Here is a 5,477-nt window from a genome sequence, read left to right on the forward strand (position 1 = left end):
AATATATGAAAGGTTTCATCTATACACTTACACATAATAAGTATACGAATAAATACTCGGAAGAAGCCGCAGCTCAGGTATTAGAGAGATTTAAAATCGGATCGGAGGATTTAGAATCCAGAGTGCAAACCAACAGCTGACACAGGTCTTTTATAGAACCGTTTTGATTTCCTCTACTTTGTCCCCGTGACGTCATTGTCCTGCTTGCAGCTGAGCCCGACACACGTCTGGTTTCTGTCGCTAGGCGCACACCCTGCGGTCCATGCGGGTCCTAATACCCCAGTACAATGATGGGGACACTAAACTGTAAACAGGTGCCGTCCTTCGGCTGAGACGTAAAACCGAGGTCCTGATGCTCTGTGATCATTCAGGAGAATGGTGGTGGTGGAGGGGAGTCCCCATTACCTGTAAAGCGCATTGAGTGGAGTATCCAGAACAGCGCTATATAAGTGTAAGCAATAATGATTATTATAATTATAATGTAAAATACAATAAAAAAATCAAACTTTGATTCAAAATAGATGAATGTAAAAACTGATAAAGCTAATGCTTTTTTCAGGGCTATATCTACTTTTTTTTTAAAAAGCGAAGTCTGTCGCGATTGTGAGAGTTAGAGAATGTGTTCCAGCGGGTGCCTTCATATCATGAGCGTCAGTCTCGCCCGTAGCTGCGAGAAGGTTAAAAGCGCACAAGTGATCTGTAGACGATGTTCGGGGAAGAAATAATTCTGTTTTCAGCACAGGGAGTGAGAATGAGCTCAGCCCGGCTCCCAGCAGAATCCATTCTGGTTTGGTTACAGTGCGTCTGAGGCTCTTTGGATCGCAACGTAAAAAAAACAATTGCTCACATCGTGTGACTTCCACGACAGGAAGGAAAGATATCACTTTAAAAAATCAGAACTGAAGATTTGGATCCTGGGCCTCAATTTGATCAAATTATTAAAATAATAATTATCAAAATATCAGATTGTGTTTCTGCAACATTTCGTGCACAGTACGCCATTTTTATCTAAAACAGTCACAACGAGGGCTTTACACGCAGTCTGGGGTATTTTCCCCTTTTATATTTCTGCCACTTTATATCGAACCTGTTATACTCCCAGAAGTGCACAGTAGCTTGTAGTTAATAAAAATGTACAATTCACCGCTGGTATAAACAGATGTGTGCCGTGTTTGCCTTTGTAAGCATTTGTTTAAAAAATAAGTTCACAATACGATACAAACACAGAAAGCACAAACTTTATAATACAACGATACAAAATCAATACCAAATCATTATGCCAATTAAGTAACTATCCTTTGAAAACAGAGAACACCTTTATATTGTAACGCTAGCAGGTTCAGAACAAGGACGAGTGGAGACGCGATTAACAAACAAGCATTAGCTTTATTCGTTTACAACCACACAAAACCAAACACAGGATCGACACACACACACATGAGGAGACTGACGGAACGCGTACACATATTTAGGGTGGTAATTACCTAACAACACACTATACTTTTACAGGACTACACAGGGCACTAGAATTACTAGGACATTATTTACACAGGTAGGGTCAGCCGCTGGTCATCGTGCTGACCCTCATACTCTCCCCGGCTACCAATCCCAGCATGCCCGGCGGTACTACGAACGCCTAGGGGCGCTTCCTCCTCACCACCAGGCGAGGGCGTTACACTGCCCCCACCTGAAGCGTCTGGCGTCTTGCCGACGTCGAACACCCCCCTCAGGCTGTACTCGTATTCGGCCAACTGCTGCGGAACCCTGCGTGAGCGGCCGCTGCGCCGCGGTGACGGCTGGCGACCCACGGACGCCCCACTATTGGCCGGCTCCAGCCCCGGCTGCTCCTCTAGAGCCTCCCCACACGGCTCCTCCTCCCGGGCCCGGTAGGGGGCCAGGCGGTCTCGGTGCAGGACCACCACTCTCCCCCGTGTTCGCAACCGGACACGGTAGCAGACCTCGCCCACCACCCCGAGTACCTCAGCGGGTCCCTCCCACGACGGCGCCAGCTTAGGGCTGAGGCCTTTGCGGCGGCGCGGGTTGTACACCCAAACCGAGTCCCCGGGCTGGAAGGCAGGCCCCCTGCAGCGCAGGTCGTAGTACCGCTTCTACCGGACCCCCGCCTGTGTCAGGTGGGTCCGTGCAAAGCTGTGCACCCGCTGCATCCGCTGCCGCAGGTCCCACTCGTAGCCCGGTCCAGCCGGCGGTGCCGACCCGTCTCCGGGCGGCGGGCCGAAGACCTTGTCCACCGGTGTTCGCATTTCCCGGCCCAGCATGAGCGAGGCCGGGGTGCACCCGGTGGATTCCTGGACCGCGGTCCTGTACGCCCAGAGCGCAAGGGGGAGGTAGCGGTCCCAGTCCCGTTGGTGCCGGGACACCAGAGTGGCCAGCTGGGTGGCGAGCGTCCGAATAAACCGCTCCACCAACCCGTCGCTCTGGGGATGCAGCGGTGTGGTCCGCGTCTTAGTGATCCCCAGGCGCTGGCACACTCTGGTGAAGACCTGGGACTCGAAGTTACGCCCCTGGTCACTGTGTAACTCCTCCGGCACCCCCAGCCTGGCAAACATCCCCTCCAGCAGTGCATCGGCCACCGTGGGGGCACTCTGGTCCGGGAGGGCGTAGGCCTCCGGCCACTTCGTAAAATAATCCATGGCCACCAAGATGTAGGTGCGCGGAACGGGCCCAAAACGTCCACCCCCACCCGCTCCATAGGAGCCCCCACCTGGTGTTGTTGGAGGGGGGCCCGGGAGTGCTCGGGGGGACCCTTCTGCGCCACGCACACCGCACACATTCGGCAGTACCGCTCCACGTCCCGGTGGCAAAGACCCCAATAAAAATGGCCTCGGAGACGCTGCAGGGTTTTTTTACCGCCGAAGTGCCCCACGCCCGGCTGGCCGTGCACCGCTCGGAGCACCGCCCCGCGGAGCGACCGAGGCACCACCAGCTGCCACCGTACCTCGCCACTGGAGGGTACCCGCCACCCCCGGCGCAGCACCCCGTCCTTTACCTCCAAGGCCTCCCACAGGACGCAGAGGGCCTTGACGGACTTTGGGTGCGGGGCGAGCTCCTCTCGCGTAGGCCGCACTCCTGCTGCCCTCCAGCGGAGCACCGGCCCCACGTCAGGATCAGCTGCCTGACGCTGCGCCAGGTCTGGCAGGCTCACCCCCAGTGGCCCCTCCCGGGCCGTGGCCGCGGTGCTCACCCCCGCCACAGGGCGGACAGCCTCCTCACACTGCTCCCGCCGGGCGCAGTGGTGGCAGTCCGCGGCCTCGCAGGGGCGCCGCGAGAGAGCATCAGCATTGAGATGGCGAGACCCCGCACGGTGCACGACAGTGAAGTCGTACTCCTGCAGGATCTCTATCCATTGCGCCATCTGCCCCTCCGGCTCCTTAAAGTGGAGCAGCCAGGTGAGGGACGCATGGTCGGTCCTCAGCCGGAACCGGGTCCCGAACAGGTACGGCCTGAAGTGGTGAACCGCCGCCATCACCGCCAGCAGCTCGCGACGGGTCACGCAGTAGTTCCGCTCAGGCCTAGTCAAAGCCCGACTATAGTATGCCACTACGCGCTCCCCATCCGGCCCCTCCTGCGCCAACACCACGCCCATCCCCGAGTCACTCGCGTCGGTATCAAGAACATACGGCAACCGCGGGTCGGGGTAGGCCAGCACGGGGGCCCCCACCAGAGCTTCACGCAACCGGCCGAAGGCAGTCTCACAGCCCGAGTCCCAGTCAAAACGGCGGCCCTTGTCGGTGAGGCGGTGCAGCGGGGCAGCGATGCTGGCAAAGTCCCGGACGAACCTCCGGTAGTACGAGGCCAACCCCAGAGAGCTGCGCAGCTCCGCGGCGGTGTGGGGAGTCGGCCAGCCCCTCACTGCGGCGACCTTACCTGGGTCCGTAGCCACCCCTCGCGCTCCAACAACGTGTCCCAGGAAGGTCGCCTCCCGCCGCAGGAGCTCGCACTTGCGGGGGTTGAGCCTCAGGCCAGCACGGCGGATGCAGGCCAGCACCGCCTGGAGGTTTGTCAAGGCCTGGTCGAAGCCTAGGGCATGAACCAGCAGATCGTCCAGGTACAGCACACACTGGTTCCGCGGGACAGATGCCAGCACCCTCTCCATCAGCCTCTCGAACGTCGCCGGGGCATTGCACAGGCCAAAAGGCATGACAGTAAACTGCCAGAGGCCCTGGCCGATAGAAAAGGCCGTCTTCGGGCGAGCATCGGGAGCAAGCGGTACCTGCCAGTAGCCGCAGCGGAGGTCCAGGGAGCTGAACCAGGTCGACCCGGTGATGTAGTCTAGGGTGTCATCTATCCTCGGCAGGGGGTAGGAATCTTTCTGGGTGACCTTGTTCAGCTTGCGGTAGTTGACGCAGAACCTCCACGAGCCGTCTTTTTTTTTGACCAGTACAGCTGGCGCCGACCACGGGCTCGCGGAGGGCTCAATCACCCCCGTTGCGGCCATCTCCCAGATCTTTTCCTCGGCGGCGGTCCGCTTGGCGTGAATCATGCGTCCCGGTGGGATGCGGATGGGCCGAGCGTCACCGGTGTTGATCTCGTGTTGGACCAGGGCAGTGCGGGTGCAGTCCTCATCTCTCGCCGCAAAGAGATCCTCGTTCTGGGCGAGTAGCTCCTGGAGCCGCTGCCGCTGGTCCTGATCGAGGCCCTCGCAGCTCCGCTGGTAGACATCCTCAACAGCGCGCCTCGCTTCCACGCAACGCTCGGCCCCCGCCGCCGCCGCCTTGTCTGGCCCCCCGGCTGACTCGGGAGCAGGATCTGGCACGCTCGCTCCCCGGCAAGTCCAAACTGGCCCCCACTCGCTGCAGTACGTCCAGCCCCAGAATGCAGTCCTCCTGGATGGGTGCGAGGTAGCAGGGGTGGCGTACCGTCGCTGCACCTAGACGGAAGGCAAGCACCTGTTTCCCCCGGACTGCAGCGAGCTGTCCCGTCACGGTTCTTAGCCGCAGGCTGGAGGCCTCCCATCCTGGGGGGTTGGTGCCCTCAGTCGGGGAGGACGCCCGGCCGGAGTAGGGTTACCGATGAACCGGTGTCAAGTAAGGCCAGGCAGGGTTGGTCCTCGATTTTGCAGTGGAGGTACAGGCCCCGGCTACAGCCGACTCGCCCCACGGTGGCGTGAGGGGCGCCGGTCTTAACAGCGCTCTCTGGAGCGGGGGTTGAGGTGTTCGAGGGGCGGCCTTCCCCACGCTGAGCCGCCCCGTTCCCGTTTCCCGACGCCGATCGAGGAGTGCGAGGTTCAGGTGCCCGGCAGAACCGGGCTCGGTGTCCCCTCTTCCCGCAGCGGTTGCAAATCAGCGTGCGGGGCTGTCCCGCGGGGGTCGCTGCCCGGGCTGGCTCCTCTTCTCCCTCGCTGGATCCCTCCATCGCCGTCTCGGTCAGCCGGCAGGGCGCACTGCGTCTGCTGGCGCTTCCAGCCACCCCGAATACGGCCTCAGCCCGTGTAGCAAGGGCCAAGGCCTGCTCCAGCG

This window comes from Atractosteus spatula, chromosome 10 (genome assembly GCF_055471065.1).
Source record: "Atractosteus spatula isolate fAtrSpa1 chromosome 10, fAtrSpa1.hap1, whole genome shotgun sequence".
Taxonomy (NCBI): Eukaryota; Metazoa; Chordata; class Actinopteri; order Semionotiformes; family Lepisosteidae; genus Atractosteus; species Atractosteus spatula.